The sequence below is a fragment of the Coregonus clupeaformis genome, unplaced genomic scaffold (genome assembly GCF_020615455.1).
Source record: "Coregonus clupeaformis isolate EN_2021a unplaced genomic scaffold, ASM2061545v1 scaf0026, whole genome shotgun sequence".
Taxonomy (NCBI): Eukaryota; Metazoa; Chordata; class Actinopteri; order Salmoniformes; family Salmonidae; genus Coregonus; species Coregonus clupeaformis.
Window position 1 is genome coordinate 458,565 of NW_025533481.1, and position 13,936 is coordinate 472,500.

A 13,936-nucleotide genomic window follows, 5' to 3' on the forward strand; every position below is an offset into this window, starting at 1 on the left:
TTCCTCTCTATTCCTCCGTCCTCCTCTGTAATGTTCTATCTTTCCTATTATTTCCTCCGTCCTCTTCTGTAATGTTCTACCTTTCCTCTCTTTTCCTCCGTCCTCTTCTGTAATGTTCTACTTTCCTCTCTTTTCCTCCGTCCTCTTCTGTAACGTTCTACCTTTCCTCTCTTTTCCCTCCGTCCTCTTCTGTAATGTTCTACCTTTCCTCTCTTTTCCTACGTCCTCGTCAGTAATGTTCTACCTTTCCTCTCTTTTCCTCTGTCCTCTTCTGTAATGTCCTACCTTTCCTCTCTTTTCCTCTATACTCTTCTGTAATGTTCTACCTTTCCTCTTTAATCCTCCGTTCTCCTCTGTAATGGTCTATCTTTCCTATTATTTCCTCCGTTCTCTTCTGTAATGTTCTACCTTTCCTCTCTTTTCTTCCGTCCTCTTCTGTAATGTTCTACCTTTCCTCTCTTTTCCTCTGTTCTCTTCTGTAATGTTCTACCTTTCCTCTCTTTTCCTCCGTTCTCTTCTGTAATGTTCTACCTTTCCTCTCTTTTCCCTCAGTCCTCTTCTGTAATGTTCTACCTTTCCTCTCTTTTCCTCCGTCCTCTTCTGTAACGTTCTACCTTTCCTCTCTTTTCCCTCCAGTCCTCTTCTGTAATGTTCTACCTTTCCTCTCTTTTCCTCTGTCCTCGTCAGTAATGTTCTACCTTTCCTCTCTTTTCCTCTGTCCTCTTCTGTAATGTTCTACCTTTCCTCTCTTTTCCTCTTTACTCTTCTGTAATGTTCTAACTTTCCTGTCTTTTCCTTCGTTCTCTTCTGTAATGATCTACCTTTCCTCTCTTTTCCTCCGTTCTCTTCTGTAATGTTCTACCTTTCCTCTCTTTTCCTCCGTCCTCTTCTGTAATGTTCTACCTTTCCTCTCTTTTCCTCCGTCCTCTTCTGTAGCGTTCTACCTTTACTCTCTTTTCCCTCCGTCCTCTTCTGTAATGTTCTACCTTTCCTCTCTTTTCCTCCATCCTCGTCAGTAATGTTCTACCTTTCCTCTCTTTTCCTCTGTCCTCTTCTGTAATGTTCTACCTTTCCTCTCTTTTCCTACATTCTCTTCTGTAATGTTCTACCTTTCCTCTCTTTTCCTCCGTCCTCTTCTGTAATGATCTACCTTTCCTCACTTTTCTCCGTCCTCGACCGTAATGTTCTACCTTTCCTCTCTTTTCCTCTGTCCTCTTCTGTAATGTTCTACCTTTCCTCTCTTTTCCTCCATTCTCTTCTGTAATGTTCTACCTTTACTCTCTTTCCCTCCGTCCTCTTCTGTAATGTTCTACCTTTCCTCGCTTTTCCTCCGTCCTCTTCTGTAACGCTCTACCTTTCCTCTCTTTTCCTCTGTCCTCTTCTGTAATGTTCTACCTTTCCTCTCTTTTCCTCTGTCCTCGTCAGTAATGTTCTACCTTTCCTCTTTAATCCTCTGTTCTCCTCTGTAATGTTCTACCATTCCTAGTATTTCCTCCGTTCTCTTCTGTAATGTTCTAACTTTCCTGTCTTTTCCTTCGTTCTCTTCTGTAATGATCTACCTTTCCTCTCTTTTCCTCCGTTCTCTTCTGTAATGTTCTACCTTTCCTCTCTTTTCCTCTGTCCTCGTCAGTAATGTTCTACCTTTCCTCTCTTTTCCTCTGTCCTCTTCTGTAATGTCCTACTTTCCTCTCTTTTCCTCTATACTCTTCTGTAATGTTCTACCTTTCCTCTTTAATCCTCCGTTCTCCTCTGTAATGTTCTACCTTTCCTATTATTTCCTCCGTTCTCTTCTGTAATGTTCTAACTTTCCTGTCTTTTCCTTCGTCCTCTTCTGTAATGTTCTACCTTTCCTCTCTTTTCCTCCGTTCTCTTCTGTAATGTTCTACCTTTCCTCTCTTTTCCTCTGTCCTCGTCTGTAATGTTCTACCTTTCCTCTCTTTTCCTCTGTCCTCTTCTGTAATGTTCTACCTTTCCTCTCTTTTCCTCTATACTCTTCTGTAATGTTCTACCTTTCCTCTTTAATCCTCCGTTCTCCTCTGTAATGTTCTACTTTTCCTATTATTTCCTCCGTTCTCTTCTGTAATGTTCTAACTTTCCTGTCTTTTCCTTCGTCCTCTTCTGTAATGTTCTACCTTTCCTCTCTTTTCCTCCGTTCTCTTCTGTAATGTTCTACCTTTCCTCTCTTTTCCTCTGTAGCTCTTCTGTAATGTCCTACTTTCCTCTCTTTTCCTCCGTCCTCTTCTGTAATGTTCTACCTTTCCTCTTTTTTCATCCGTCCTCTTCTGTAATGTTCTACCATTCCTCTCTTTTCCTCTGTCCTCTTCTGTAATGTTCTACCTTTCCTCTCTTTTCCTCTATACTCTTCTGTAATGTTCTACCTTTCCTCTTTAATCCTCCGTTCTCCTCTGTAATGTTCTACCATTCCTATTATTTCCTCCGTTCTCTTCTGTAATGTTCTAACTTTCCTGTCTTTTCCTTCGTTCTCTTCTGTAATGTTCTACCTTTCCTCTCTTTTCCTCCGTTCTCTTCTGTAATGTTCTACCTTTCCTCTCTTTTCCTCTGTCCTTGTCAGTAATGTTCTACCTTTCCTCTCTTTTCCTCCGTCCTCTTCTGTAACGTTCTACCTTTACTCTCTTTCCCTCCGTCCTCTTCTGTAATGTTCTACCTTTCCTCTCTTTTCCTATGTCCTCGTCAGTAATGTTCTACCTTTCCTCTCTTTTCCTCTGTCCTCTTCTGTAATGTCCTACCTTTCCTCTCTTTTCCTCTATACTCTTCTGTAATGTTCTACCTTTCCTCTTTAATCCTCCGTTCTCCTCTGTAATGTTCTATCTTTCCTATTATTTCCTCCGTTCTCTTCTGTAATGTTCTAACTTTCCTGTCTTTTCCTTCGTCCTCTTCTGTAATGTTCTACCTTTCCTCTCTTTTCTTCCGTTCTCTTCTGTAATGTTCTACCTTTCCTCTTTAATCCTCCGTTCTCCTCTGTAATGTTCTACCTTTCCTATTATTTCCTCCGTTCTCTTCTGTAATGTTCTAACTTTCCTGTCTTTTCCGTCGTCCTCTTCTGTAATGTTCTACCTTTCCTCTTTAATCCTCCGTTCTCCTCTGTAATGTTCTACCTTTCCTCTCTTTTCCTCCGTTCTCTTCTGTAATGTTCTACCTTTCCACTCTTTTCTTCCGTTCTCTTCTGTAATGTTCTACCTTTCCTCTCTTTTCCTCTGTCCTCTTCTGTAATGTTCTACCTTTCCCTCTCTTTTCCTCCGTTCTCTTCTGTAATGTTCTACCTTTCCTCTCTTTTCCTCCGTCCTATTCTGTAATATTCTACCTTTCCTCTCTTTTCCTCCGTCCTCATCTGTAATGTTCTACCTTTCCTCTCTTTTCCTCCGTCCTCATCTGTAATGTTCTACCTTTCATCTCTTTTCCTCCGTTCTATTCTGTAATGTTTTACCTTTCCTCTCTTTTCCTCCGTTCTCTTCTGTAATGTTCTACCTTTCCACTCTTTTCTTCCGTTCTCTTCTGTAATGTTCTACCTTTCCTCTCTTTTCCTCTGTTCTCTTCTTAGTTCTACCCTCCCTCTCTTTTCCTCTTCTCCTCTGTAATGTTCTACCTTTCCTCTCTTTTCCTCCGTCCTCTTCTGTAATGTTCTACCTTTCCTCTCTTTTCCTCCGTCCTCTTCTGTAACGTTCTACCTTTCCTCTTTTTCCCTCCGTCCTCCTCTGTAATGTTCTACCTTTCCTCTCTTTTCCTCCGTCCTCTTCAGTAATGTTCTACCTTTCCTCTCTTTTCCTCTGTCCTCTTCTGTAATGTTCTACCTTTCCTCTCTTTTCCTCTGTCCTCTTCTGTAATGTTCTACCTTTCCTCTCTTTTCCTCCGTTCTCTTCTGTAATGTTCTACCTTTCCTCTCTTTTCCTCCGTCCTCTTCTGTAATGTTCTACCTTTCCTCTCTTTTCCTCCGTCCTCATCTGTAATGTTCTACCTTTCCTCTCTTTTCCTCCGTCCTCATCTGTAATGTTCTACCTTTCATCTCTTTTCCTCCGTTATATTCTGTAATGTTTTACCTTTCCTCTCTTTTCCTCCGTTTTCTTCTGTAATGTTCTACCTTTCCTCTCTTTTCCTCCGTTTTCTTCTGTAATGTTTTACCTTTCCTCTCTTTTCCTCCGTTCTCTGCTGTAATGTTCTACCTTTCCTCTCTTTTCCTCCGTCCTCATCTGTAATGTTCTACCTTTCCTCTCTTTTCCTCTGTCCTCATCTGTAATGTTCTACCTTTCCTCCCTTTTCCTCCGTTTTCTTCTGTAATGTTCTACCTTTCATCTCTTTTCCTCCGTTCCCTTCCGTAATGTTCTACCTTTCCTCTCTTTTCCTCGGTCCTCTTCTGTAATGTTCTACCTTCCCTCTCTTCTCCCTGTTCTCTTTTCTAATGTTCTACCTTTCCTCTCTTCTCCTCCACTCTCCTCTGTTTCTTCTATGCATCACAGCTTTATCTCTCTCTGCTTTTCCATAACATTATTTTAGCAGCTGCATTAATGTGAATTTAATGTCAGCAATCTCCTGTTGAACACTCCCCTCCTCTTTTCCTCTGAAATGGACACCAGGAGAGAAGAATGAAAGGATGGAGAGAGAGCGAGAGAGAGATAGAGAGTAGGAGAGAGAGAGAGAGAAAGAAAGAGAGAGAGAAAAAGAAAGAGAGAGAAAGGTCACTGTGTCCCTATGCCAGTAGCATTCCAAAGTAGGTCAGCCAGGAGAGGGGGATGAGAGAGAGAGAGACAGAGACAGACAGAGACAGAGACAGAGACAGAGAGAGAGAGAGAGAGCGAGGGGACATTGAGTGATGTGACTGCTAGAGTTACCTGTGTGTTTCCAGGTAATATGGGTTTAAATACAACAAGTGGCATTTACCCTGTTCCTCTCAATGACGTTTAAAATGGCAGGTTATTGGAATCAGTAGTGTGTGTGTCTGTATGTTTTACCGAGAGACAGAAGCACATGGCTGTAGTTGTGTTAATGAAGACTTCAGACACTTACCACACTAAGCCAATAACCTTATACTCTGTGTATAATCCTACAGATTTAACTCAGGCCTGGAGTGTGTGTCTGTCTGTGTGTGTGACAAATGTTTTTCTCATCAATCTACACACAATACCCCATAATGACAAAGCAAAAACTGGTTTCTTAAATTGTTGCTAATTTATAAAAAATTAAAAAACGGAAATATGACATTTACATACACTACTTTTCAAAAGTTTGTGGTCAATTAGAAATGTCCTTGTTTTCCATGAAAACATCCATGAAATGAGTTTGAATAGGAAATATAGCAAAATGCATAGGAAATGTCATTGACAAGGTTGGAAATAATGATTTGTAATATAAATAATAATTGTGTCCTTCAAACTTTGCTTTCGTCAAAGAATCCTCCATTTGCAGCAATTACAGCCTTGCAGACCTTTGGCATTCTAGTTGTCAATTTGTTGAGGTAATCTGAAGAGATTTCACCCCATGCTTCCTGAAGCACCTCCCACAAGTTGGATTGGCTTGATGGGCACTTCTTAAGTACCATACGGTCAAGCTGCTCCCACAACAGCTCAATAGGGTTGAGATCCGGTGACTGTGCTGGCCACTCCATTATAGACAGAACACCAGCTGACTGCTTCTTCCCTAAATAGTTATTGCATAGTTTGGAGCTGTGCTTTGGGTCATTGTCCTGTTGTAGGAGGAATTGGCTCCAATCAAGCGCCGTCCACAGGGTATGGCACGGCGTTGCAAAATGGAGTGATAGCCTTCCTTCTTCAAGATCCCTTATACCCTGTACAAATCTCCCACTTTACCACCACCAAAGCACCCACTAGACCATCACATTGCCTCCACCATGCTTGACAGATGGCACAAGCACTGCTCCAGCATCTTTTCATTTGGTCTGCGTCTCACAAATGTTCTTCTTTGTGATCCGAACACCTCAAACTTCGATTCATCTGCCCATATCACTTTTTTCCAATCGTCCTCTGTCCAGTGTCTGCTCTTTTGCCCATCTTAATATTTTCTTTTTATTGGCCAGTCTGAGATATGGTTTTTTCTTTGCAACTCTGCCTAGAAGGTCAGCATCCCGGAGTCGCCTCTTCACGGTTGACGTTGAGACTGGTGTTTTGCGGGTACTATTTAATGAAGCTGCCAGTTGAGGACCTGTGAGGCGTCTGTTTCTCAAACTAGACACTAATGTATTTGTCCTCTTGCTCAGTTGTGCACCGGGACCTCCCACTCCCCTTTCTATTCTAGTTAGAGCCAGTTTGTGCTGTTCTGTGAAGGGAGTAGTACACAGCATTGTATGAGATCTTCAGTTTCTTGGCAATTTCTCGCATGGAATAGCATTCATTTCTCAGAACAAGAATAGACTGACGAGTTTCAGAAGAAAGTTATTTGTTTCTGGTCATTTTGAGCCTGTAATCGATCCCACAATTGCTGATACTCCAGATAATCAACTAGTCTCAAGAAGGCCATTGCTTTTTCATTGCTTCTTTAAAATCAGCAACAGTTTTCAGCTGTGCTAACATAATTGCAAAGGGTTTTTCTAATGATCAATTAGCCTTTTAAAATAATAAACGTTGATTAGCAAACACAATGTGCCATTGGAACACAGGACTGATTGTTGCTGATAATGGGCCTCTGTACGCCTATGTAGATATTCCATTAAAAATCATCCGTTTCCAGCTACAATTGCCATTTACAACATTAACAATGTCTACACTGTATTTCTGATGAATTTGATGTTATTTTAATGGACAAAAAAATTGCTTTTCTTTCGAAAACAAGGACATTTCTAAGTGACCAAAAACCGTTGAACGGTAGTGTACCTGGATGAAAGCACCACTGTATTAATCCTTAACTTAAACCTCAACCAAGCACCTCAACCTAAAGCTCAACCAACAACCTCAACCTGAACCTCAACCAAGCACCTCAACCTAAAGCTCAACCAACAACCTCAACCTGAACCTCAACCAAGCACCTCAACCTAAACCTCAACCAAGCACCTCAATCTAAAGCTCAACCAAGCACCTCAACCTAAAGCTCAACCTAAAGCTCAACCAAGCACCTCAACCTGAACCTCAACCAAGCACCTCAACCTAAAGCTCAACCAACCACCTCAACCTGAACCTCAACCAAGCACCTCAACCTAAACCTCAACCAAACACCTCAACCTGAACCTCAACGAAGCACCTCAACCTAAACCTCAACCAAACACCTCAACCTCAACCAACCACCTCAACCTAAAGCTCAACCAAGCACCTCAACCAAAACCTCAAACAAGAACCTCAACCTGAACCTCAATCAATCACCTCAACCTGAACCAACCACCTCAACCTAAAGCTCAACCAACCACCTCAACCTAAAGCTCAACCAACCACCTCAACCTAAAGCTCAACCAACCACCTCAACCTAAAGCTCAACCAACCACCTCAACATAAAGCTCAACCAACCACCTCAACCAACCACCTCAACCAAAAGCTCAACCAAGCACCTCAACCTGAACCTCAAAACACCTCAACCTAAAGCTCAACCAAGCACCTCAACCTAAAGCTCAACCAAGCACCTCAACCTAAACCTCAACCAAACACCTCCACCTCAACCAAGCAGCTCAACCTGGACCTCAACCAACGACCTCAACCTAAAGCTAAACCAACCACCTCAACCTAAAGCTCATCCATGCACCTCAACCTAAAGCTCAACCATGCACCTCAACCTAAAGCTCAACCAAGCACCTCAACCTAAACCTCAACCAAGCACCTCAACCTGAACCTCAACCAACCACCTCAACCTAAAGCTCAACCAAGCACCTCAACCTAAACCTCAAACAAGCACCTCAACCTGAACCTCAATCAATCACCTCAACCTGAACCAAACAACCTCAACCTAAAGCTCAACCAACCACCTCAACCTAAAGCTCAACCAACCACCTCAACCTAAAGCTCAACCAACCACCTCAACCTAAAGCTCAACCAACCACCTCAACCAACCACCTCAACCTAAAGCTCAACCAACCACCTCGACCAACCACCTCAACCAACCACCTCAACCAAAAGCTCAACCAAGCACCTCAACCTGAACCTCAAAACACCTCAACCTAAAGCTCAACCAAGCACCTCAACTTAAAGCTCAACCAAGCATCTTAACCTAAAGCTCAAACAAGCAACTCAAGCTGGACCTCAACCAAGCACCTCAACCTGGACCTCAACCAAGCACCTCAACCTAAACCTCAACCTAAAGCTCAACCAAGCACCTCAACCTGAACCTCAACCAAGCACCTCAACCTAAACCTCAACCAAACAACTCAACCTAAACCTCAACCAAACACCTCAACCTAAACCTCAACCAAACACCTCAACCTAAACCTCAACCAAACACCTCAACCTAAACCTCAACCAAACACCTCAACCTAAACCTCAACCAAACACCTCAACCTCAACCAAGCAGCTCAACCTGGACCTCAACCAACCAACCACCTCAACCTAAACCTCAACCAACCACCTCAACCTAAAGCTCAAACAAGCACCTCAACCTAAAGGTCAACCAAGCACCTCAACCTGAACCTCAACCTAAAGCTCAACCAAGCACCTCAACCTAAAGCTCAACCAAGCATCTCAACCTTAAGCTCAACCAAGCATTTCAAACTACATTTACATTTACATTTTAGTCATTTAGCAGACGCTCTTATCCAGAGCGACTTACAGGTAGTGAATGCATCCAAGTTATTTTTTATTTTTGTATTTATTTTTGTATATTTTTTATTTGTATTTATTTATATATTTTTTTAATACTGGCTCCCCGTGGGAAACGAACCCACATCCCTGCCGGCCAAACCCTCCCCTACCTTGGACGACACTGGACCAATTGTGCGCCGCCCATGGGTCTCCCGGTCGCGGCCGGCTGCGACAGAGCCTGAACTCGAACCAGGATCTCTAGTGGCACAGCTAGCACTGCGATGCAGTGCCTTAGACCACTGCGCCACTCGTAGCTCAACCTAAAGCTCAACCTAAAGCTCAACCAATAAAAGGGTTGTCTCTCACTCACTTTTAATACCATACAGGGATAATTAACATCTGAAAGACAACTGCCAAGACAGTCTTCTTCTTTAATCCGCTCGATTTGTATTTGTATATATTATGGATCCCCATTAGCTGTTGCCAAGGCAGCAGCTACTCTTCCTGGGGTCCAACAAAAAAAGGCAGTTATACAATTTTAAAAACATTACAATACATTCACAACAGATTTCACAACACATTAAGTGTGTGCCCTCAGGCCACTACTCTACTAACACATATCTACAACACAAAATCTATGTGTACATGTGTGTATAGTGTGTATGCTATCGTGTGTGTGTATGCATATGTCTGTGCCTGTGTTTGTGTCTCTTCACAGTCCCCACGGTTCCATAAGGTGTATTTTAATCTGTTTTTTTTTAAATCTAATGTTACTGCTTGCATCAGTTACTTGATATGGAATAGAGTTCCATATAGTCATGGCCCTATGTAGTACTGTGCACCTCCCATAGTCTGTTCTGGACTTGGGGACTGTGAAGAGACCTCTGGTGGCATGTCTTGTGGTGTATGCATGGGTGTCCGGGCTGTGTGCCAGTATTCCAAACAGACAGCTCGGTACATTCAGCTCTTTGACGCCTCTCACAAAAACAAGCAGTGATGAAGGCAATCTCTCTTCCACTCTGAGCCAGGAGAGACTGACATGCATGTCATCAATGTTAGCTCACCGTGTACCTATACGGGCCAGCCGTGCTGCACCATTCTGAGCCAACTGCAATTTCCCAAAGTGACTCTTTGTGGCAACTGACCACACTACTGAACAGTAGTCTAGGTGTGACAAAACTAGGGCCTGTAGGACCTGCCTTGTTGATAGTGTTGTTAAGAAGGAAGAGCAGTGCTTAATTATGGACATACTTCTCCCCATCTTAGCTACTGTTGTATCAATTTGCTTTGACCATGACGGTCTACAATCCAGGGTTACTCCAAGCAGTTTAGTCACCTCAGCTTGCTCAATTTCCACATTATTCATCACGAGATGTGGTTGAGGTTTAGGGTTTAGTGAATGATTTGACCCAAATACAATGCTTTTAGTTTTGGAAATATTCAGGAACAACTTATTCCTTGCCACCCATTCCTAAACTAACTGCAACTCTTTGTTAAATGTTGCATTTATTTCAGTTGCTGTAGTAGCTGACGTGTATAGTGTTGAGTCATCCGCATACATAGACACACTGGCTTTACTCAAAGCCAGTGGCATGTCGTTAGTAAAGATGGAAAAAAGCAAGGGGCCTAGACAGCTGCCCTGGGGAATTCCGGTTTCTACCTGGATTATGTTTGAGAGGATTCCATTAAAGAACACCCTCAGTGTTCTGTTAGACAAGTAACTCTTTATCCACATTATAGCAGGGGGTGTACAGCCATAACACATTAGTCTTTCCAGCAGCAGACTATGATCGATAATGTCAAAAGCCGTACTGAAGTCTGACAAAACAGCCCCCACAATCTTTTTATCATCAATTTCTCTCAGCCAATCATCAGTCATTTGTGTAAGTGATGTGCTTGTTGAATGTCCTTTTCTATAAATGTGTTGTCAATTTGTTTACAGTAAAATAGCATTGTATCTGGTCAAACACAATTTTTTCCAAAAGTTTACTAAGGGTTGGTAACAGGCTAATTGGTCGGCTGTTTGAGCCAGTAAAGGGGGCTTTACTATTCTTAGGTAGCGGAATGACTTTTGCTTCCCTCCAAGCCTGGGGACACCCATATTGTAGTAGGTTTAAATTGAAAATATGGCAAATAGGAGTGGCAATATCGTCCGCTATTATCCGCAGCAATTTTCCATCCAAGTTGTCAGACCCCGGTGGCTTGTCATTGTTAATAGTCAACAATAATTTGTTCACCTCTTCCACACTCACTTTACGGAATTCAAAATTACAATGCTTGTCTTTCATAATTTGGTCAGATATACTTGGATGTGTAGTGTCAGCAATTGTTGCTGGCATGTCATGCCTAAGTTTGCTAATCTTGCCAATGAAAAAATTATTAAAGTAGTTGGCAATATCAGTTGGTTTTGTGATGAATGAGCCATCTGATTCAATGAATGATGGAGCTGAGTTTGCCTTTTTCCCCAAAATTTCATTTAAGGTGCTCCAAGCTTTTTACTATAATTCTTTATGTCATTTATCCTTGTTTCATAGTGTTGTTTCTTCTTCTTTTTATTCAGTTTAGTCACATGATTTCTCAATTTGCAATAAGTTTGCCAATCGGTTGTGCAGACAGATTTATTTGCCATTCCCTTTGCCTCATCTCTCTCAACCATACAATTTTTCAATTCCTCATCAATCCACGGGGATTTAACCGTTTTTACAGTCATATTCTTAATGGGTGCATGCTTATTAGTAACTGGAATAAGCCATTTCATAAATGTGTCAAGTGCAGTGTCTGTTTGCTCCAAATTACACACCACGGACCAACATATATTCTTTATATCAACAACATAGGAATCACTACAAAACGTATTGTATGAACTCTTATACACAATATTAGGCCCAGCCTTTTGAACTTTGGTTTTCCTAGATCTGGTTACTATATTGTGATCACTACATCCAATGGATTTGGATACTGCTTTCAAACAAATCTCTGCAGCATTAGTAAAGATTTGATCAATACATGTTGATTATTTAATTATTTGATGTAACCACCCTGGTAGGTTGACTGATAATCTGAACCAGGTTGCAGGCACTGGTTACAGTTTGAAGCTTTCTCTTGAGTGGGCAGACTGATCACAGCCAGTCAATATTTAAATCACCCAGAAAGTATACCCCTCTGTTGATATCACATACATTATCAAGCATTTCACACATGTAATCCAGATACTGACTGTTAACACTTGGTGATCTATAGCAGCTTCCCACCAGAATTGGCTTTAGGTGAGGCAGATGAACCTGTAGGCATATTACTTCAACAGTATTGAACATGAGATCCTCTCTAATCTTCACAGGAATGTGGTTCTGTATATAAACAGCAACGCCTCCACCATTGGCATTTCTATATTTTCTGTAAATGTTATAACCTAGTATTGCTACCACTGTATGATCAAAGGTATTATCTAAGTGAGTTTCAGAGATAGTCAGAATATGAATGTCTTCTGTTACTAGCAAATTATTGATTTCATGAACCTTGTTTCTTAAGATACAGTGAGGGAAAAAGGTATTTGATCCCCTGCTGATTTTTTACGTTTGCCCACTGACAAAGAAATGCTCAGTCTATAATTTGAATGGTAGGTTTATTTGAACAGTGAGAGACAGAATAACAACAAAAAGATCCAGAAAAACGCATGTCAAAAATGTTATAAATTGATTTGCATTTTAATGAGGGAAATAACTATTTGACCCCCTCTCAATCAGAAAGATTTCTGGCTCCCAGGTGTCTTTTATACAGGTAACGAGCTGAGATTAGGAGCACACTCTTAAAGGGAGTGCTCCTAATCTAAGCTTGTTACCTGTATAAAAGACACCTGTCCACAGAAGCAATCAATCAATCAGATTCCAAACTCTCCACCATGGCCAAGACCAAAGAGCTCTCCAAGGATGTCAGGGACAAGATTGTAGACCTACACAAGGCTGGAATGGGCTACAAGACCATCCCCAAGCAGCTTGGTGAGAAGGTGACAACAGTTGGTGCGATTATTCGCAAATGGAAGAAACACAAAACAACTGTCAATCTCCCTCGGCCTGGGGATCCATGCAAGATCTCACCTCGTGGAGTTGCAATGATCATGAGAACGGTGAGGAATCAGCCCAGAACTATACAGGAGGATCTTGTCAATGATCTCAAGGCAGCTGGGACCATAGTCACCAAGAAAACAATTGGTAACACACGACGCCGTGAAGGACTGAAATCCTGCAGCGCCCGTAAGGTCCCCCTGCTCAAGAAAGCACATATACAGGGCAGTCTGAAGTTTGCCAATGAACATCTGAATGATTCAGAGGAGAACTGGGTGAAAGTGTTGTGGTCAGATGAGACCAAAATTGAGCTCTTTGGCATCAACTCAACTCGCCGTGTTTGGAGGAGGAGGAATGCAGCCTATGTCCCCAAGAACACCATCCCCACCGTCAAACACGGAGGTGGAAACATTATGCTTTGGGGGTGTTTTTCTGCTAAGGGGACAGGACAACTTCACCGCATCAAAGGGACGATGGACGGGGCCATGTACCGTCAAATCTTGGGTGAGAACCTCCTTCCCTCAGCCAGGGCATTGAAAATGGGTCGTGGATGGGTATTCCAGCATGACAATGACCCAAAACACACGGCCAAGGCAACAAAGGAGTGGCTCAAGAAGAAGCACATTAAGTTCCTGGAGTGGCCTAGCCAGTCTCCAGACCTTAATCCCATAGAAAATCTGTGGAGGGAGCTGAAGGTTTGAGTTGACAAACATCAGCCTCGAAACCTTAATGACTTTGGAGAAGATCTGCAAAGAGGAGTGGAACAAAATCCCTCCTGAGATGTGTGCAAACCTGGTGGCCAACTACAAGAAACATCTGACCTCTGTGATTGCCAACAAGGGTTTTGCCACCAAGTACTAAGTCATGTTTTGCAGAGGGGTCAAATACTCCCTTTAAGAGTGTGCTCCTAATCTCAGCTCGTTACCTGTATAAAAGACACCTGGGAGCCAGAAATCTTTCTGATTGAGAGGGGGTCAAATTGTTATTTCCCTCATTAAAATGCAAATCAATTTATAACATTCTTGACATGCGTTTTTCTGGATTTTCTTGTTGTTATTCTGTCTCTCACTGTTCAAATATACCTACCATTAAAATTATAGACTGATAATTTCTTTGTCATTGGGAAAACGTACAAAATCAGCAGGGGATCAAATACTTTTTTCCCTCACTGTAAAGTTATGTACAACAACC